Here is a 24,258-nt window from a genome sequence, read left to right on the forward strand (position 1 = left end):
CCATTCCATTCCATTCCATTCCATTCCATTCCATTCCATTCCATAGAATTCCATTCCGTTCCATTCCATTCCATTGAATTCCATTCCATTCCATTCCATTCCATTCCATTCCATTCCATTCCATTCCATTCCATTGAATTCCGTTCCATTCCATTCCATTCCATTCCATTCCATCCCATTCCATTCCATTCCATTCCATTCCGTTCTACTCGGGTTGATTCCATTCTATTCCATTCCATTCCATTCGATCCCATTTGATTCCATTCGATTCCATTCAATTCCATTCCATTCCATTCCATTCCATTCCATTCCATGGAATTCCATTCCATTCCATTCCATTCCATTCCATTCCATTCCATTCCATAGAATTCCATTCCATTCCATTCCATTCCATTGAATTCCGTTCCATTCCATTCCGTTCCGTTCCGTTCCATTCCGTTCCGTTCCGTTGCGTTCCATTCCGTTTCGTTGTGTTCTGTTCCGTTCTACTCGGGTTGATTCCATTCTATTCCATTCCATTCCAATCCATTCCATTCCATTCCATCGAATTCCATTCCATTCCATTCCATTCCATTCCATTCCATGGAATTCCGTTCCATTCCATTCCATTCCGTTCCGTTCCGTCCCGTTCCGTTCCGTTCCGTTCCGTTGCGTTCCGCTCCGTTCTACTCGGGTTGATTCCATTCTATTCCATTCCATTCCATTCGATTCCATTCGATTGCATTCGATTCCACTCCATTCCATTCCATAGAATTCCATTCCATTCCATTCCATTCCATTGAATTCCATTCCATTCCATTCCATTCCATTGAATTCCATTCCATTCCATTCCATTCCATTGAATTCCATTCCATTCCATTCCATTCCATTGAATTCCATTCCATTCCATTCCATTCCATTCCATTCTACTGTTGTCCATTCCATTCCATTCCATTCCATTCCATTCCATTCCATTCCATTCCATTCCTTTCCATTCCATTGCATTCCATTGCATTCCATTCCATTCCATTCCATTCCATTCCATTCCATTCCATTCCATTCCATTCCATTCCACTCCACACCACTCCAGTCCACTCCATTCCACTCCACTCCACTCCGGTACATTCCATTCCATTCCATTCCATTCCATTCCATTCCATTCCATTCCGTGCTTCTCAGGTACATTCCGTTCCGTTCCATTCCATTCCATTCCATTCCATTCCGTTCCAGTGCACTCTACTCCACTCCACTCCACTCCACTCCGGTACATTCCATTCCATTCCATTCCATTCCATTCCATTCCATTTCCATTCCCATTCCATTTCCATTCCCGTTCCATTTCCATTCCCGTTTCTTTTCCATTCCCGTTCCATTTCCATTCCCGTTCCATTACCATTCCCGTTCCATTTCCCTTCCCGATCCATTTCCATTCCCGTTCCTTTTCCATTCCCGTTCCATTTCCATTCCTGTTCCGTTACCATTCCCGTTCCATTTCCGTTCCCGTTCCGTTTCCGTTCCCGTTCCATTTCCGTTCTCGTTCCGTTTCCGTTCCCGTTCCATTTCCATTCCCGTTTCAATTGCGTTCCCGTTCCATTTCCATTCCCGTTCCATTTCCATTCCCTTTCCATTTCCATTTCATTCCTTTCCGTTCTGCTCGGGTACATTCCATTCCATTCCATTGCATTCCATTCCGTTCTGCTCCTGTACATTCCATTCCATTCCATTCCGTTCCATTCCGTTCTACTCGGGTAGATTCCATTCCATTCCATTCCATTCCATTCCATTCCATTCCATTCCATTCCATTCCATTCTACTGGTGTCCATTCCATTCCATTCCATTCCATTCCATTCCATTCCATTCCATTCCATTGCATTCCATTCCATTCCATTCCATTCCATTCCGTTCCGTTCTACTCGGTTACATTCCATTCAATTCCATTCCATTCCGTTCTACTCGGGTAGATTCCATTCCATTCCATTCCATTCCTTTCCATTCCATTGCATTCCATTGCATTGCATTGCACTCAATTCCATTCCATTCCATTCCATTCCATTCCATTCCATTCCATTCCATTCCATTCCGTTCCGTTCAACCCGGTTACATTCCATTCAATTACATTCCATTCCGTTCTACTCGGTTACATTCCATTCCATTCCATTCCATTCCAATCCATTCCATTCCATTCCATTCCGTTCTACTCGGGTACATTGCATTCCATTCCATTCCATTCCATTCCATTCCATTCCATTCCATTCCATTCCATTCCATTCCATTCCGTTCTACTTTGGTACATTCCATTCCATTCCATTCCATTCCATTCCATTCCATTCCATTCCATTCCATTCCGTTCTACTCGGGTTGATTCCATTCTATTCCATTCCATTCCATTCCATTCCATTCCATTCCATTCGATTCCATTCCATTCCATTCCATGGAATTCCATTCCATTCCATTCCATTCCATTGAATTCCATTCCATTCCATTCCATTCCATTCCATTCCATTCCATTCCATTCCATTGAATTCCATTCCATTCCATTCCATTCCATTCCATTCCATTCCATTCCATTCCATTCCATTCCTTTCCATTCCATTGCATTCCATTGCATTCCGTTCCATTCCATTCCATTCCATTCCACTCCACTCCACTCCACTCCACTCCATTCCACTCCACTCCACTCCGGTACATTCCATTCCATTCCATTCCATTCCATTCCATTCCGTGCTTCTCAGGTACATTCCGTTCCGTTCCATTCCATTCCATTCCATTCCATTCCATTCCGTTCCAGTGCACTCTACTCCACTCCATTCCACTCCACTCCACTCCGGTACATTCCATTCCATTCCATTCCATTCCATTCCATTCCATTTCCATTCCCATTCCATTTCCATTCCCGTTCCATTTCCATTCCCGTTTCTTTTCCATTCCCGTTCCATTTCCATTCCAGTTCCATTACCATTCCCGTTCCATTTCCATTCCCGATCCATTTCCATTCCCGTTCCATTTCCATTCCCGTTCCATTTCCATTCCCGTTCCGTTACCATTCCCGTTCCATTTCCGTTCCCGTTCCGTTTCCGTTCCCGTTCCATTTCCGTTCTCGTTCCGTTTCCGTTCCCGTTCCATTTCCATTCCCGTTCCATTTCCGTTCCCGTTCCATTTCCATTCCCGTTCCATTTCCATTCCCTTTCCATTTCCATTTCATTCCATTCCGTTCTGCTCGGGTACATTCCATTCCATTCCATTGCATTCCATTCCGTTCTGCTCCTGTCCATTCCATTCCATTCCATTCCGTTCCATTCCGTTCTACTCGGGTAGATTCCATTCCATTCCATTCCATTCCATTCCATTCCATTCCATTCTACTGGTGTCCATTCCATTCCATTCCATTCCATTCCATTCCATTCCATTCCATTGCATTCCATTCCATTCCATTCCATTCCGTTCCGTTCTACTCGATTACATTCCATTCAATTCCATTCCATTCCGTTCTACTCGGGTAGATTCCATTCCATTACATTCCATTCCTTTCCATTCCATTGCATTCCATTGCATTGCATTGCACTCAATTCCATTCCATTCCATTCCATTCCATTCCATTCCATTCCATTCCATTCCGTTCCATTCAACTCGGTTACATTCCATTCAATTACATTCCATTCCGTTCTACTCGGTTACATTCCATTCCATTCCATTCCATTCCATTCCATTCCATTCCATTCCATTTCCATTCCCATTCCATTTCCATTCCCGTTCCATTTCCATTCCCGTTTCTTTTCCATTCCCGTTCCATTTCCATTCCCGTTCCATTACCATTCCCGTTCCATTTCCATTCCCGATCCATTTCCATTCCCGTTCCTTTTCCATTCCCGTTCCATTTCCATTCCTGTTCCGTTACCATTCCCGTTCCATTTCCGTTCCCGTTCCGTTTCCTTTCCCGTTCCATTTCCGTTCTCGTTCCGTTTCCGTTCCCGTTCCATTTCCATTCCCGTTTCAATTGCCTTCCCGTTCCATTTCCATTCCCGTTCCATTTCCATTCCCTTTCCATTTCCATTTCATTCCTTTCCGTTCTGCTCGGGTACATTCCATTCCATTCCATTGCATTCCATTCCGTTCTGCTCCTGTACATTTCATTCCATTCCATTCCGTTCCATTCCGTTCTACTCGGGTAGATTCCATTCCATTCCATTCCATTCCATTCCATTCCATTCCATTCCATTCCATTCCATTCCATTCTACTGGTGTCCATTCCATTCCATTCCATTCCATTCCATTCCATTCCATTCCATTCCATTCTATTGCATTCCATTCCATTCCATTCCATTCCATTCCGTTCCGTTCTACTCGGTTACATTCCATTCAATTCCATTCCATTCCGTTCTACTCGGGTAGATTCCATTCCATTCCATTCCATTCCTTTCCATTCCATTGCATTCCATTGCATTGCATTGCACTCAATTCCATTCCATTCCATTCCATTCCATTCCATTCCATTCCATTCCATTCCGTTCCGTTCAACCCGGTTACATTCCATTCAATTACATTCCATTCCGTTCTACTCGGTTACATTCCATTCCATTCCATTCCATTCCATTCCAATCCATTCCATTCCATTCCATTCCGTTCTACTCGGGTACATTGCATTCCATTCCATTCCATTCCATTCCATTCCATTCCATTCCATTCCATTCCATTCCATTCCATTCCATTCCATTCCATTCCGTTCTACTTTGGTACATTCCATTCCATTCCATTCCATTCCATTCCATTCCATTACATTCCATTCCATTCCATTCCGTTCTACTCGGGTTGATTCCATTCTATTCCATTCCATTCCATTCCATTCCATTCCATTCCATTCCATTCGATTCCATTCCATTCCATTCCATGGAATTCCATTCCATTCCATTCCATTCCATTGAATTCCATTCCATTCCATTCCATTCCATTCCATTCCATTCCATTCCATTCTACTGGTGTCCATTCCATTCCATTCCATTCCATTCCATTCCATTCCTTTCCATTCCATTGCATTCCATTGCATTCCGTTCCATTCCATTCCATTCCATTCCACTCCACTCCACTCCACTCCACTCCATTCCACTCCACTCCACTCCGGTACATTCCATTCCATTCCATTCCATTCCATTCCATTCCGTGCTTCTCAGGTACGTTCCGTTCCGTTCCATTCCATTCCATTCCATTCCATTCCATTCCGTTCCAGTGCACTCTACTCCACTCCACTCCACTCCACTCCACTCCGGTACATTCCATTCCATTCCATTCCATTCCATTCCATTCCATTCCATTCCATTCCATTTCCATTCCCATTCCATTTCCATTCCCGTTCCATTTCCATTCCCGTTTCTTTTCCATTCCCGTTCCATTTCCATTCCAGTTCCATTACCATTCCGGTTCTTTTCCATTCGCGATCCATTTCCATTCCCGTTCCATTTCCATTCCCGTTCCATTTCCATTCCCGTTCCGTTACCATTCCCGTTCCATTTCCGTTCCCGTTCCGTTTCCGTTCCCGTTCCATTTCCGTTCTCGTTCCGTTTCCGTTCCCGTTCCATTTCCATTCCCGTTCCATTTCCGTTCCCGTTCCATTTCCATTCCCGTTCCATTTCCATTCCCTTTCCATTTCCATTTCATTCCATTCCGTTCTGCTCGGGTACATTCCATTCCATTCCATTGCATTCCATTCCGTTCTGCTCCTGTCCATTCCATTCCATTCCATTCCGTTCCATTCCGTTCTACTCGGGTAGATTCCATTCCATTCCATTCCATTCCATTCCATTCCATTCCATTCTACTGGTGTCCATTGCATTCCATTCCATTCCATTCCATTCCATTCCATTCCATTCCATTGCATTCCATTCCATTCCATTCCATTCCGTTCCGTTCTACTCGATTACATTCCATTCAATTCCATTCCATTCCGTTCTACTCGGGTAGATTCCATTCCATTCCATTCCATTCCTTTCCATTCCATTGCATTCCATTGCATTGCATTGCACTCAATTCCATTCCATTCCATTCCATTCCATTCCATTCCATTCCATTCCATTCCGTTCCGTTCAACTCGGTTACATTCCATTCAATTACATTCCATTCCGTTCTACTCGGTTACATTCCATTCCATTCCATTCCATTCCATTCCAATCCATTCCATTCCATTACATTCCGTTCTACTCGTGTACATTCCATTCCATTCCATTCCATTCCATTCCATTCCATTCCATTCCATTCCATTCCATTCCATTCCGTTCTACTTTGGTACATTCCATTCCATTCCATTCCATTCCATTCCATTCCATTCCATTCCATTCCATTCCATTCCATTCCATTCCGTTCTACTCAGGTTGATTCCATTCTATTCCATTCCATTCCATTTCATTCCATTCCATTCCATTCCATTCCATTCCATTCCAATCCATTCCATTCCATTGAATTCCATTCCATTCCATTCCATTCCATGGAATTCCATTCCATTCCATTCCATTCCATGGAATTCCATTCCATTCCATTCCATTCCATTCCATTCCATTCCATTCCATTCCATTCCATTCCATTGAATTCCATTCCGTTCCATTCCATTCCATTGAATTCCATTCCATTCCATTCCATTCCATTCCATTTCATTCCGTTCTACTCGGGTTGATTCCATTCCATTCCATTGCATTCCATTGAATTCCATTCCATTCCATTCCATTCCATTCCATTCCATTCCATTCCATTCCATTCTACTGGTGTCCATTCCATTCAATTCCATTCCATTCCATTCCATTCCATTCCATTCTATTGCATTCCATTCCATTCCATTCCATTCCATTCTATTGCATTCCATTCCATTCCATTCCATTCCATTCCGTTCCGTTCTACTCGGTTACATTCCATTCAATTCCATTCCATTCCGTTCTACTCGGGTAGATTCCATTCCATTCCATTCCATTCCTTTCCATTCCATTGCATTCCACTGCATTGCATTGCACTCAATTCCATTCCATTCCATTCCATTCCATTCCATTCCATTCCATTCCATTCCATTCCATTCCGTTCCGTTCAACTCGGTTACATTCCATTCAATTACATTCCATTCCGTTCTACTCGGTTACATTCCATTCCATTGAATTCCATTCCATTCCATTCCATTCCATTACATTCCGTTCTACTCGTGTACATTCCATTCCATTCCATTCCATTCCATTCCATTCCATTCCATTCCATTCCATTCCATTCCATTCCGTTCTACTTTGGTACATTCCATTCCATTCCATTCCATTCCATTCCATTCCATTCCATTCCATTCCATTCCATTCCGTTCTACTCAGGTTGATTCCATTCTATTCCATTCCATTCCATTTCATTCCATTCCATTCCATTCCATTCCATTCCATTCCAATCCATTCCATTCCATTGAATTCCATTCCATTCCATTCCATTCCATGGAATTCCATTCCATTCCATTCCATTCCATTCCATTCCTTTCCATTCCATTCCATTCCATTCCGTTCTACTTTGGTACATTCCATTCCATTCCATTCCATTCCATTCCATTACATTCCATTCCATTCCATTCCGTTCTACTCGGGTTGATTCCATTCTATTCCATTCCATTCCATTCCATTCCATTCCATTCCATTCGATTCCATTCCATTCCATTCCATGGAATTCCATTCCATTCCCTTCCATTCCATTGAATTCCATTCCATTCCATTCCATTCCATTCCATTCCATTCCATTCCATTCCATTCCATTGAATTCCATTCCATTCCGTTGAATTCCATTCCATTCCATTCCATTCCATTGAATTCCGTTCCATTCCATTCCATTCCATTCCATTCCATTCCATTCCATAGAATTCCATTCCATTCTATTCCATAGAATTCCGTTCCGTTCCATTCCATTCCATTCCATTCCATTCCATTCCATTCCATTCCATTCCATTGAATTCCATTCCATTCCATTCCATTCCATTCCATTGAATTCCATTCTGTTCCATTCCATTCCTTTGAATTCCGTTCCATTCCATTCCATTCCATTCCTTTCCGTTCCGTTCCGTTCTGTTCCGTTCCGTTGCGTTCCGCTCCGTTCTACTCGGGTTGATTCCATTCTATTCCATTCCATTCCATTCGATCCCATTCGATTCCATTCGATTCCATTCGATTCCATTCGATTCCACTCCATTCCATTCCATAGAATTCCATTCCATTCCATTCCATTTGAATTCCATTCCATTCCATTCCATTCCATTCTATTCCATTCCATTCCATTCCATTCCATTCCATTCCATTCCATTCCATTCCATTCTACTCGGGTTTGCATTCTATTCCATTCGATTCCATTCGATTCCATTCGATTCCATTCGATTCCATTCCATTCCATTCCATTCCATTCCATTCCATTCCATTCCATTCCATTGAATTCCATTCCATTCCATTCCATTCCATTCCATTCCATTCCATTGAATTCCATTCCATTCCATTCCATTCCATTCCAATCCATTCCATTCCATTCCATTGAATTCCATTCCATTCCATTCCATTCCATTCCATTCCATTGAATTCCATTCCATTCCATTCCATAGAATTCCATTCCATTCCATTCCATTCCATTGAATTCCATTCCATTCCATTCCATTCCATTCCATTCCATTCCATTCCATTCTACTGGTGTCCATTCCATTCCATTCCATTCCATTCCATTCCATTCCACTCCACACCACTCCAGTCCACTCCATTCCACTCCACTCCACTCCGGTACATTCCATTCCATTCCATTCCATTCCATTCCATTCCATTCCGTGCTTCTCAGGTACATTCCGTTCCGTTCCATTCCATTCCATTCCATTCCATTCCAATCCATTCCATTCCATTCCATAGAATTCCATTCCATTCCATTCCATTCCATTCCATTCCATTGAATTCCATTCCATTCCATTCCATAGAATTCCATTCCATTCCATTCCATTCCATTGAATTCCATTCCATTCCATTCCATTCCATTCCATTCCATTCCATTCCATTCCATTCTACTGGTGTCCATTCCTTTCCATTCCATTCCATTCCATTCCATTCCATTCCATTCCATTCCATTCCACTCCACTCCACTCCACTCCACTCCATTCCACTCCACTTCACTCCGGTACATTCCATTCCATTCCATTCCATTCCATTCCATTCCATTCCATTCCGTGCTTCTCAGGTACATTCCGTTCCGTTCCATTCCATTCCATTCCATTCCATTCCATTCCGTTCCAGTGCACTCTACTCCACTCCACTCCACTCCACTCCACTCCGGTACATTCCATTCCATTCCATTCCATTCCATTCCATTCCATTTCCATTCCCATTCCATTTCCATTCCCGTTCCATTTCCATTCCCGTTTCTTTTCCATTCCCGTTCCATTTCCATTCCAGTTCCATTACCATTCCCGTTCCATTTCCATTCCCGATCCATTTCCATTCCCGTTCCATTTTCATTCCCGTTCCATTTCCATTCCCGTTCCGTTACCATTCCCGTTCCATTTCCGTTCCCGTTCCGTTTCCGTTCCCGTTCCATTTCCGTTCTCGTTCCGTTTCCGTTCCCGTTCCATTTCCATTCCCGTTCCATTTCCGTTCCCGTTCCATTTCCATTCCCGTTCCATTTCCATTCCCTTTCCATTTCCATTTCATTCCATTCCGTTCTGCTCGGGTACATTCCATTCCATTCCATTGCATTCCATTCCGTTCTGCTCCTGTCCATTCCATTCCATTCCATTCCGTTCCATTCCGTTCTACTCGGGTAGATTCCATTCCATTCCATTCCATTCCATTCCATTCCATTCCATTCCATTCTACTGGTGTCCATTCCATTCCATTCCATTCCATTCCATTCCATTCCATTCCATTGCATTCCATTCCATTCCATTCCATTCCGTTCCGTTCTACTCGATTACATTCCATTCAATTCCATTCCATTCCGTTCTACTCGGGTAGATTCCATTCCATTCCATTCCATTCCTTTCCATTCCATTGCATTCCATTGCATTGCTTTGCACTCAATTCCATTCCATTCCATTCCATTCCATTCCATTCCATTCCATTCCATTCCGTTCCGTTCAACTCGGTTACATTCCATTCAATTACATTCCATTCCGTTCTACTCGGTTACATTCCATTCCATTCCATTCCATTCCATTCCAATCCATTCCATTCCATTCCATTCCGTTCTACTCGTGTACATTCCATTCCATTCCATTCCATTCCATTCCATTCCATTCCATTCCATTCCATTCCATTCCATTCCGTTCTACTTTGGTACATTCCATTCCATTCCATTCCATTCCATTCCATTCCATTCCATTCCATTCCATTCCATTCCGTTCTACTCAGGTTGATTCCATTCTATTCCATTCCATTCCATTCCATTCCATTCCATTCCATTCCATTCCATTCCATTCGATTCCATTCCATTCCATTCCATTGAATTCCATTCCATTCCATTCCATTCCATGGAATTCAATTCCATTCCATTCCATTCCAAGGAATTCCATTCCATTCCATTCCATTCCATTCCATTCCATTCCATTCCATTGAATTCCATTCCGTTCCATTCCATTCCATTGAATTCCATTCCATTCCATTCCATTCCATTCCATTCCATTCCATTCCATTCCATTGAATTCCGTTCCATTCCGTTCCATTCCATTCCATTCCATCCCATTCCATTCCATTCCATTCCGTTCTACTCGGGTTGATTCCATTCTATTCCATTCCATTCCATTCGATCCCATTTGATTCCATTCGATTCCATTCAATTCCATTCCATTCCATTCCATTCCATTCCATTCCATGGAATTCCATTCCATTCCATTCCATTCCATTCCATTCCATTCCATTCCATAGAATTCCATTCCATTCCATTCCATTCCATTGAATTCCGTTCCATTCCATTCCGTTCCGTTCCGTTCCGTTCCGTTCCGTTCCGTTGCGTTCCGTTCCGTTTCGTTGTGTTCCGTTCCGTTCTACTCGGGTTGATTCCATTCTATTCCATTCCATTCCAATCCATTCCATTCCATTCCATCGAATTCCATTCCATTCCATTCCATTCCATTCCATTCCATGGAATTCCGTTCCATTCCATTCCATTCCGTTCCGTTCCGTCCCGTTCCGTTCCGTTCCGTTCCGTTGCGTTCCGCTCCGTTCTACTCGGGTTGATTCCATTCTATTCCATTCCAATCCATTCGATTCCATTCGATTCCATTCGATTCCACTCCATTCCATTCCATAGAATTCCATTCCATTCCATTCCATTCCATTGAATTCCATTCCATTCCATTCCATTCCATTGAATTCCATTCCATTCCATTCCATTCCATTGAATTCCATTCCATTCCATTCCATTCCATTCCATTCCATTCCATTCCATTCCATTCCATTCTACTGTTGTCCATTCCATTCCATTCCATTCCATTCCATTCCATTCCATTCCATTCCATTCCTTTCCATTCCATTGCATTCCATTGCATTCCATTCCATTCCATTCCATTCCATTCCATTCCATTCCATTCCATTCCATTCCACTCCACACCACTCCAGTCCACTCCATTCCACTCCACTCCACTCCGGTACATTCCATTCCATTCCATTCCATTCCATTCCATTCCATTCCGTGCTTCTCAGGTACATTCCGTTCCGTTCCATTCCATTCCATTCCATTCCATTCCGTTCCAGTGCACTCTACTCCACTCCACTCCACTCCACTCCGGTACATTCCATTCCATTCCATTCCATTCCATTCCATTCCATTTCCAGTCCCATTCCATTTCCATTCCCGTTCCATTTCCATTCCCGTTTCTTTTCCATTCCCGTTCCATTTCCATTCCCGTTCCATTACCATTCCCGTTCCATTTCCATTCCCGATCCATTTCCATTCCCGTTCCTTTTCCATTCCCGTTCCATTTCCATTCCTGTTCCGTTACCATTCCCGTTCCATTTCCGTTCCCGTTCCGTTTCCGTTCCCGTTCCATTTCCGTTCTCGTTCCGTTTCCGTTCCCGTTCCATTTCCATTCCCGTTTCAATTGCGTTCCCGTTCCATTTCCATTCCCGTTCCATTTCCATTCCCTTTCCATTTCCATTTCATTCCTTTCCGTTCTGCTCGGGTACATTCCATTCCATTCCATTGCATTCCATTCCGTTCTGCTCCTGTACATTCCATTCCATTCCATTCCGTTCCATTCCGTTCTACTCGGGTAGATTCCATTCCATTCCATTCCATTCCATTCCATTCCATTCCATTCCATTCCATTCCATTCCATTCCATTCCATTCTACTGGTGTCCATTCCATTCCATTCCATTCCATTCCATTCCATTCCATTCCATTCCATTGCATTCCATTCCATTCCATTCCATTCCATTCCGTTCCGTTCTACTCGGTTACATTCCATTCAATTCCATTCCATTCCGTTCTACTCGGGTAGATTCCATTCCATTCCATTCCATTCCTTTCCATTCCATTGCATTCCATTGCATTGCATTGCACTCAATTCCATTCCATTCCATTCCATTCCATTCCATTCCATTCCATTCCATTCCATTCCGTTCCGTTCAACCCGGTTACATTCCATTCAATTACATTCCATTCCGTTCTACTCGGTTACATTCCATTCCATTCCATTCCATTCCATTCCAATCCATTCCATTCCATTCCATTCCGTTCTACTCGGGTACATTGCATTCCATTCCATTCCATTCCATTCCATTCCATTCCATTCCGTTCTACTTTGGTACATTCCATTCCATTCCATTCCATTCCATTCCATTCCATTCCATTCCATTCCATTCCGTTCTACTCGGGTTGATTCCATTCTATTCCATTCCATTCCATTCCATTCCATTCCATTCCATTCCATTCCATGGAATTCCATTCCATTCCATTCCATTCCATTGAATTCCATTCCATTCCATTCCATTCCATTCCATTCCATTCCATTCCATTCCATTCCATTCCATTCCATTCTACTGGTGTCCATTCCATTCCATTCTATTCCATTCCATTCCATTCCATTCCTTTCCATTCCATTGCATTCCATTGCATTCCGTTCCATTCCATTCCATTCCATTCCACTCCACTCCACTCCACTCCATTCCACTCCACTCCACTCCGGTACATTCCATTCCATTCCATTCCATTCCATTCCATTCCGTGCTTCGCAGGTACATTCCGTTCCGTTCCATTCCATTCCATTCCATTCCATTCCATTCCGTTCCAGTGCACTCTACTCCACTCCACTCCACTCCACTCCACTCCGGTACATTCCATTCCATTCCATTCCATTCCATTCCATTCCATTTCCATTCCCATTCCATTTCCATTCCCGTTCCATTTCCATTCCCGTTTCTTTTCCATTCCCGTTCCATTTCCATTCCAGTTCCATTACCATTCCCGTTCCATTTCCATTCCCGATCCATTTCCATTCCCGTTCCATTTCCATTCCCGTTCCATTTCCATTCCCGTTCCGTTACCATTCCCGTTCCATTTCCGTTCCCGTTCCGTTTCCGTTCCCGTTCCATTTCCGTTCTCGTTCCGTTTCCGTTCCCGTTCCATTTCCATTCCCGTTCCATTTCCGTTCCCGTTCCATTTCCATTCCCGTTCCATTTCCATTCCCTTTCCATTTCCATTTCATTCCATTCCGTTCTGCTCGGGTACATTCCATTCCATTCCATTGCATTCCATTCCGTTCTGCTCCTGTCCATTCCATTCCATTCCATTCCGTTCCATTCCGTTCTACTCGGGTAGATTCCATTCCATTCCATTCCATTCTACTGGTGTCCATTCCATTCCATTCCATTCCATTCCATTCCATTGCATTCCATTCCATTCCATACCATTCCGTTCCGTTCTACTCGATTACATTCCATTCAATTCCATTCCATTCCGTTCTACTCGGGTAGATTCCATTCCATTCCATTCCATTCCTTTCCATTCCATTGCATTCCATTGCATTGCATTGCACTCAATTCCATTCCATTCCATTCCATTCCATTCCATTCCATTCCATTCCATTCCATTCCGTTCCGTTCAACTCGGTTACATTCCATTCAATTACATTCCATTCCGTTCTACTCGGTTACATTCCATTCCATTCCATTCCATTCCATTCCAATCCATTCCATTCCATTACATTCCGTTCTACTCGTGTACATTCCATTCCATTCCATTCCATTCCATTCCATTCCATTCCATTCCATTCCATTCCATTCCATTCCATTCCGTTCTACTTTGGTACATTCCATTCCATTCCATTCCATTCCATTCCATTCCATTCCATTCCATTCCATTCCATTCCGTTCTACTCAGGTTGATTCCATTCTATTCCATTCCATTCCATTTCGTTCCATTCCATTCCATTCCATTCCATTCCATTCCATTCCAATCCATTCCATTCCATGGAATTCCATTCCATTCCATTCCATTCCATGGAATTCCATTCCATTCCGTTCCATTCCATGGAATTCCATTCCATTCCATTCCATTCCATTCCATTCCATTCCATTCCATTCCATTGAATTCCATTCCGTTCCATTCCATTCCATTGAATTCCATTCCATTCCATTCCATTCCATTCCATTCCATTCCATTGAATTCCGTTCCATTCCATTCCATTCCATTCCATTCCATCCCATTCCATTCCATTCCATTTCATTCCGTTCTACTCGGGTTGATTCCATTCTATTCCATTCCATTCCATTCGATCCCATTTGATTCCATTCGATTCCATTCAATTCCATTCGATTCCATTCCATTCCACTCCATTCCATTCCATTGAATTCCATTCCATTCCATTCCATTCCATTCCATTCCATGGAATTCCATTCCATTCCATTCCATTCCATTCCATAGAATTCCATTCCATTCCATTCCATTCCATTGAATTCCGTTCCATTCCATTCCATTCCGTTCCGTTCCGTTCCGTTCCGTTCCGTTCCGTTGCGTTCCGTTCAGTTCCGTTGTGTTCCGTTCCGTTCTACTCGGGTTGATTCCATTCTATTCCATTCCATTCCAATCCATTCCATTCCATTCCATCGAATTCCATTCCATTCCATTCCATTCCATTCCATTGAATTCCATTCCATTCCATTCCATTCCATGGAATTCCGTTCCATTCCATTCCATTCCGTTCGGTTCCGTCCCGTTCCGTTCCGTTCCGTTCCGTTGCGTTCCGCTCCGTTCTACTCGGGTTGATTCCATTCTATTCCATTCCATTCCATTCGATTCCATTCGATTCCATTCGATTCCACTCCATTCCATTCCATAGAATTCCATTCCATTCCATTCCATTCCATGGAATTCCATTCCATTCCATTCCATGGAATTCCATTCCATTCCATTCCATTGAATTCCATTCCATTCCATTCCATTCCATTGAATTCCATTCCATTCCATTCCATTCCATTGAATTCCATTCCATTCCATTCCATTCCATTCCATTCCGTTCCATTCCATTCTACTGTTGTCCATTCCATTCCATTCCATTCCATTCCATTCCATTCCATTCCATTCCATTCCATTCCTTTCCATTCCATTGCATTCCATTGCATTCCATTCCATTCCATTCCATTCCATTCCATTCCATTCCATTCCATTCCATTCCATTCCATTCCATTCCACTCCACACCACTCCAGTCCACTCCATTCCACTCCAGTCCACTCCGGTACATTCCATTCCATTCCATTCCATTCCATTCCATTCCATTCCGTGCTTCTCAGGTACATTCCATTCCGTTCCATTCCATTCCATTCCATTCCGTTCCAGTGCACTCTACTCCACTCCACTCCACTCCACTCCGGTACATTCCATTCCATTCCATTCCATTCCATTCCATTCCATTTCCATTCCCATTCCATTTCCATTCCCGTTCCATTTCCATTCCCGTTTCTTTTCCATTCCCGTTCCATTTCCATTCCCGTTCCATTACCATTCCCGTTCCATTTCCATTCCCGATCCATTTCCATTCCCGTTCCTTTTCCATTCCCGTTCCATTTCCATTCCTGTTCCGTTACCATTCCCGTTCCATTTCCGTTCCCGTTCCGTTTCCGTTCCCGTTCCATTTCCGTTCTCGTTCCGTTTCCGTTCCCGTTCCATTTCCATTCCCGTTTCAATTGCGTTCCCGTTCCATTTCCATTCCCGTTCCATTTCCATTCCCTTTCCACTTCCATTTCATTCCTTTCCGTTCTGCTCGGGTACATTCCATTCCATTCCATTGCATTCCATTCCGTTCTGCTCCTGTACATTTCATTCCATTCCATTCCGTTCCATTCCGTTCTACTCGGGTAGATTCCATTCCATTCCATTCCATTCCATTCCATTCCATTCCATTCCATTCTACTGGTGTCCATTCCATTCCATTCCATTCCATTCCATTCCATTCCATTCCATTCTATTGCATTCCATTCCATTCCATTCCATTCCATTCCGTTCCGTTCTACTCGGTTACATTCCATTCAATTCCATTCCATTCCGTTCTACTCGGGTAGATTCCATTCCATTCCATTCCATTCCTTTCCATTCCATTGCATTCCATTGCATTGCATTGCACTCAATTCCATTCCATTCCATTCCATTCCATTCCATTCCATTCCATTCCATTCCGTTCCGTTCAACCCGGTTACATTCCATTCAATTACATTCCAATCCGTTCTACTCGGTTACATTCCATTCCATTCCATTCCATTCCATTCCAATCCATTCCATTCCATTCCATTCCGTTCTACTCGGGTACATTGCATTCCATTCCATTCCATTCCATTCCATTCCATTCCATTCCATTCCATTCCATTCCATTCCATTCCGTTCTACTCGGGTTCATTCCATTCTATTCCATTCCATTCCATTCCATTCCATTCCATTCCATTCGATTCCATTCCATTCCATTCCATGGAATTCCATTCCATTCCATGGAATTCCATTCCATTCCATTCCATTCCATTCCATTCCATTCCATTCCATTGAATTCCATTCCATTCCATTCCATTCCATTCCATTCCATTCCATTCCATTCTACTGGTGTCCATTCCATTCCATTCCATTCCATTCCATTCCATTCCATTCCATTCCATTCCATTCCTTTCCATTCCATTGCATTCCATTGCATTCCGTTCCATTCCATTCCATTCCATTCCACTCCACTCCACTCCACTCCACTCCATTCCACTCCACTCCACTCCGGTACATTCCATTCCATTCCATTCCATTCCATTCCATTCCGTGCTTCTCAGGTACATTCCGTTCCGTTCCATTCCATTCCATTCCATTCCATTCCATTCCGTTCCAGTGCACTCTACTCCACTCCACTCCACTCCACTCCACTCCGGTACATTCCATTCCATTCCATTCCATTCCATTCCATTCCATTTCCATTCCCATTCCATTTCCATTCCCGTTCCATTTCCATTCCCGTTTCTTTTCCATTCCCGTTCCATTTCCATTCCAGTTCCATTACCATTCCCGTTCCATTTCCATTCCCGATCCATTTCCATTCCCGTTCCATTTCCATTCCCGTTCCATTTCCATTCCCGTTCCGTTACCATTCCCGTTCCATTTCCGTTCCCGTTCCGTTTCCGTTCCCGTTCCATTTCCGTTCTCGTTCCGTTTCCGTTCCCGTTCCATTTCCATTCCCGTTCCATTTCCGTTCCCGTTCCATTTCCATTCCCGTTCCATTTCCATTCCCTTTCCATTTCCATTTCATTCCATTCCGTTCTGCTTGGGTACATTCCATTCCATTCCATTGCATTCCATTCCGTTCTGCTCCTGTCCATTCCATTCCATTCCATTCCGTTCCATTCCGTTCTACTCGGGTAGATTCCATTCCATTCCATTCCATTCCATTCCATTCCATTCCATTCTACTGGTGTCCATTCCATTCCATTCCATTCCATTCCATTCCATTCCATTGCATTCCATTCCATTCCATTCCATTCCGTTCCGTTCTACTCGATTACATTCCATTCAATTCCATTCCATTCCGTTCTACTCGGGTAGATTCCATTCCATTCCATTCCATTCCTTTCCATTCCATTGCATTCCATTGCATTGCATTGCACTCAATTCCATTCCATTCCATTCCATTCCATTCCATTCCATTCCATTCCATTCCGTTCCGTTCAACTCGGTTACATTCCATTCAATTACATTCCATTCCGTTCTACTCGGTTACATTCCATTCCATTCCATTCCATTCCATTCCAATCCATTCCATTCCATTACATTCCGTTCTACTCGTGTACATTCCATTCCATTCCATTCCATTCCATTCCATTCCATTCCATTCCATTCCATTCCATTCCATTCCATTCCATTCCGTTCTACTTTGGTACATTCCATTCCATTCCATTCCATTCCATTCCATTCCATTCCATTCCATTCCATTCCATTCCATTCCGTTCTACTCAGGTTGATGCCATTCTATTCCATTCCATTCCATTTCATTCCATTCCATTACATTCCATTCCATTCCATTCCAATCCATTCCATTCCATTGAATTCCATTCTATTCCATTCCATTCCATTTCATTCCATTCCATTCCATTCCATTCCATTCCATTCCATTCCATTCCATGGAATTCCATTCCATTCCATTCCATTCCATTCCATTCCATTCCATTCCATTCCATTCCATTCCATTCCGTTCTACTCAGGTTGATTCCATTGAATTCCATTCCATTCCATTCCATTCCATTCCATTCCATTCCATTCCATTGAATTCCGTTCCATTAGATTCCATTCCATTCCATTCCATCCCATTCCATTCCATTCCATTTCATTCCGTTCTACTCGGGTTGATTCCATTCTATTCCATTCCATTCCATTCGATCCCATTTGATTCCATTCGATTCCATTCAATTCCATTCGATTCCATTCCATTCCACTCCATTCCATTCCATTGAATTCCATTCCATTCCATTCCATTCCATTCCATGGAATTCCATTCCATTCCATTCCATTCCATTCCATTCCATAGAATTCCATTCCATTCCATTCCATTCCATTGAATTCCGTTCCATTCCATTCCATTCCGTTCCGTTCCGTTCCGTTCCGTTCCGTTCCGTTCCGTTGCGTTCCGTTCCGTTCCGTTGTGTTCCGTTCCGTTCTACTCGGGTTGATTCCATTCTATTCCATTCCATTCCAATCCATTCCATTCCATTCCATCAAATTCCTTTCCATTCCATTCCATTCCATTCCATTCCATTGAATTCCATTCCATTCCATTCCATTCCATGGAATTCCGTTCCATTCCATTCCATTCCGTTCCGTTCCGTCCCGTTCCGTTCCGTTCCGTTCCGTTGCGTTCCGCTCCGTTCTACTCGGATTGATTCCATTCTATTCCATTCCATTCCATTCGATTCCATTCGATTCCATTCGATTCCACTCCATTCCATTCCATAGAATTCCATTCCATTCCATTCCATTCCATGGAATTCCATTCCATTCCATTCCATTCCATTGAATTCCATTCCATTCCATTCCATTCCATTGAATTCCATTCCATTCCATTCCATTCCATTCCATTCCATTCCATTCCATTCCATTCCGTTCCATTCCATTCTACTGTTGTCCATTCCATTCCATTCCATTCCATTCCATTCCATTCCATTCCTTTCCATTCCATTGCATTCCATTGCATTCCATTCCATTCCATTCCATTCCATTCCATTCCATTCCATTCCACTCCACACCACTCCAGTCCACTCCATTCCACTCCACTCCACTCCGGTACATTCCATTCCATTCCATTCCATTCCATTCCATTCCGTGCTTCTCAGGTACATTCCGTTCCGTTCCATTCCATTCCATTCCATTCCATTCCGTTCCAGTGCACTCTACTCCACTCCACTCCACTCCACTCCGGTACATTCCATTCCATTCCATTCCATTCCATTCCATTCCATTTCCATTCCCATTCCATTTCCATTCCCGTTCCATTTCCATTCCCGTTTCTTTTCCATTCCCGTTCCATTTCCATTCCCGTTCCATTACCATTCCCGTTCCATTTCCATTCCCGATCCATTTCCATTCCCGTTCCTTTTCCATTCCCGTTCCATTTCCATTCCTGTTCCGTTACCATTCCCGTTCCATTTCCGTTCCCGTTCCGTTTCCGTTCCCGTTCCATTTCCGTTCTCGTTCCTTTTCCGTTCCCGTTCCATTTCCATTCCCGTTTCAATTGCGTTCCCGTTCCATTTCCATTCCCGTTCCATTTCCATTCCCTTTCCATTTCCATTTCATTCCTTTCCGTTCTGCTCGGGTACATTCCATTCCATTCCATTGCATTCCATTCCGTTCTGCTCCTGTCCATTCCATTCCATTCCATTCCGTTCCATTCCGTTCTACTCGGGTAGATTCCATTCCATTCCATTCCATTCCATTCCATTCCATTCCATTCCATTCCATTCTACTGGTGTCCATTCCATTCCATTCCATTCCATTCCATTCCATTCCATTCCATTGCATTCCATTCCATTCCATTCCATTCCATTCCGTTCCGTTCTACTCGGTTACATTCCATTCAATTCCATTCCATTCCGTTCTACTCGGGTAGATTCCATTCCATTCCATTCCATTCCTTTCCATTCCATTGCATTCCATTGCATTGCATTGCACTCAATTCCATTCCATTCCATTCCATTCCATTCCATTCCATTCCATTCCATTCCATTCCGTTCCGTTCAACTCGGTTACATTCCATTCAATTACATTCCATTCCGTTCTACTCGGTTACATTCCATTCCATTCCATTCCATTCCATTCCAATCCATTCCATTCCATTACATTCCGTTCTACTCGTGTACATTCCATTCCATTCCATTCCATTCCATTCCATTCCATTCCATTCCATTCCATTCCATTCCATTCCGTTCTACTTTGGTACATTCCATTCCATTCCATTCCATTCCATTCCATTCCATTCCATTCCGTTCTACTCAGGTTGATGCCATTCTATTCCATTCCATTCCATTTCATTCCATTCCATTCCATTCCATTCCATTCCATTCCATTCCAATCCATTCCATTCCATTGAATTCCATTCCATTCCATTCCATTCCATGGAATTCCATTCCATTCCATTCCATTCCATTCCATTCCATTCCATTCCATTCCGTTCTACTTTGGTACATTCCATTCCATTCCATTCCATTCCATTACATTACATTCCATTCCGTTCTACTCGGGTTGATTCCATTCTATTCCATTCCATTCCATTCCATTCCATTCCATTCCATTCGATTCCATTCCATTCCATTCCATGGAATTCCATTCCATTCCATTCCATTCCATTGAATTCCATTCCATTCCATTCCATTCCATTCCATTCCATTCCATTCCATTCCATTCCATTGAATTCCATTCCATTCCATTGAATTCCATTCCATTCCATTCCATTCCATTCCATTGAATTCCGTTCCATTCCATTCCATTCCATTCCATTCCATTCCATAGAATTCCATTCCATTCTATTCCATAGAATTCCGTTCCGTTCCATTCCATTCCATTCCATTCCATTCCATTGAATTCCATTCTGTTCCATTCCATTCCTTTGAATTCCGTTCCATTCCATTCCATTCCATTCCTTTCCGTTCCGTTCCGTTCCGTTCCGTTCCGTTGCGTTCCGCTCCGTTCTACTCGGGTTGATTCCATTCTATTCCATTCCATTCCATTCGATCCCATTCGATTCCATTCGATTCCATTCGATTCCATTCGATTCCACTCCATTCCATTCCATAGAATTCCATTCCATTCCATTCCATTTGAATTCCATTCCATTCCATTCCATTCCATTCTATTCCATTCCATTCCATTCCATTCCATTCCATTCCATTCCATTCCATTCCATTCCATTCTACTGGTGTCCATTCCATTCCATTCCATTCCATTCCATTCCATTCCATTCCTTTCCATTCCATTGCATTCCACTGCATTCCATTCCATTCCATTCCATTCCATTCCACTCCACTCCACTCCACTCCATTCCACTCCACTCCACTCCGGTACATTCCATTCCATTCCATTCCATTCCATTCCTTTCCATTCCGTGCTTCTCAGGTACATTCCGTTCCGTTCCATTCCATTCCATTCCATTCCATTCCATTCCGTTCCAGTGCACTCTACTCCACTCCACTCCACTCCACTCCACTCCACTCCGGTACATTCCATTCCATTCCATTCCATTCCATTCCATTTCCATTCCCATTCCATTTCCATTCCCGTTCCATTTCCATTCCCGTTTCTTTTCCATTCCCGTTCCATTTCCATTCCAGTTCCATTACCAATCCCGTTCCATTTCCATTCCCGATCCATTTCCATTCCCGTTCCATTTCCATTCCCGTTCCATTTCCATTCCCGTTCCGTTACCATTCCCGTTCCATTTCCGTTCCCGTTCCGTTTCCGTTCCCGTTCCATTTCCGTTCTCGTTCCGTTTCCGTTCCCGTTCCATTTCCATTCCCGTTCCATTTCCGTTCCCGTTCCATTTCCATTCCCGTTCCATTTCCATTCCCTTTCCATTTCCATTTCATTCCATTCCGTTCTGCTCGGGTACATTCCATTCCATTCCATTGCATTCCATTCCGTTCTGCTCCTGTCCATTCCATTCCATTCCATTCCGTTCCATTCCGTTCTACTCGGGTAGATTCCATTCCATTCCATTCCATTCCATTCCATTCCATTCCATTCCATTCCATTCTACTGGTGTCCATTCCATTCCATTCCATTCCATTCCATTCCATTCCATTCCATGGCATTCCATTCCATTCCATTCCATTCCGTTCCGTTCTACTCGATTACATTCCATTCAATTCCATTCCATTCCGTTCTACTCGGGTAGATTCCATTCCATTCCATTCCATTCCTTTCCATTCCATTGCATTCCATTGCATTGCATTGCACTCAATTCCATTCCATTCCATTCCATTCCATTCCATTCCATTCCATTCCGTTCCGTTCAACTCGGTTACATTCCATTCAATTACATTCCATTCCGTTCTACTCGGTTACATTCCATTCCATTCCATTCCATTCCATTCCAATCCATTCCATTCCATTCCATTCCGTTCTACTCGTGTACATTCCATTCCATTCCATTCCATTCCATTCCATTCCATTCCATTCCATTCCGTTCTACTTTGGTACATTCCATTCCATTCCATTCCATTCCATTCCATTCCATGGAATTCCATTCCATTCCATTCCATTCCATGGAATTCCATTCCATTCCATTCCATTCCATTCCATTCCATTGAATTCCATTCCATTCCATTCCATTCCATTGAATTCCGTTCCATTCCATTCCATTCCGTTCCGTTCCGTTCCGTTCCGTTCCGTTCCGTTCCGTTCCGTTCCGTTCCGTTGCGTTCCGTTCCGTTCCGTTGTGTTCCGTTCCGTTCTACTCGGGTTGATTCCATTCTATTCCATTCCATTCCAATCCATTCCATTCCATTCCATCGAATTCCATTCCATTCCATTCCATTCCATTCCATTCCATGGAATTCCGTTCCATTCCATTCCATTCCGTTCCGTTCCTTCCCGTTCCTTTCCGTTCCGTTCCGTTGCGTTCCGCTCCGTTCTACTCGGGTTGATTCCATTCTATTCCATTCCATTCCATTCGATTCCATTCGATTCCATTCGATTCCACTCCATTCCATTCCATAGAATTCCATTCCATTCCATTCCATTCCATTGAATTCCATTCCATTCCATTCCATTCCATTGAATTCCATTCCATTCCATTCCATTCCATTGAATTCCATTCCATTCCATTCCATTCCATTCCATTCCATTCCATTCTACTGTTGTCCATTCCATTCCATTCCATTCCATTCCATTCCATTCCATTCCATTCCATTCCTTTCCATTCCATTGCATTCCATTGCATTCCATTCCATTCCATTCCATTCCATTCCATTCCATTCCATTCCATTCCATTCCATTCCATTCCACTCCACACCACTCCAGTCCACTCCATTCCACTCCACTCCACTCCGGTACATTCCATTCCATTCCATTCCATTCCATTCCATTCCATTCCGTGCTTCTCAGGTACATTCCGTTCCGTTCCATTCCATTCCATTCCATTCCATTCCGTTCCAGTGCACTCTACTCCACTCCACTCCACTCCACTCCGGTACATTCCATTCCATTCCATTCCATTCCATTCCATTCCATTTCCATTCCCATTCCATTTCCATTCCCGTTCCATTTCGATTCCCGTTTCTTTTCCATTCCCGTTCCATTTCCATTCCCGTTCCATTA

This window comes from Gorilla gorilla, chromosome 18, assembly GCF_029281585.2.
Source record: "Gorilla gorilla gorilla isolate KB3781 chromosome 18, NHGRI_mGorGor1-v2.1_pri, whole genome shotgun sequence".
Classification (NCBI taxonomy): Eukaryota; Metazoa; Chordata; class Mammalia; order Primates; family Hominidae; genus Gorilla; species Gorilla gorilla.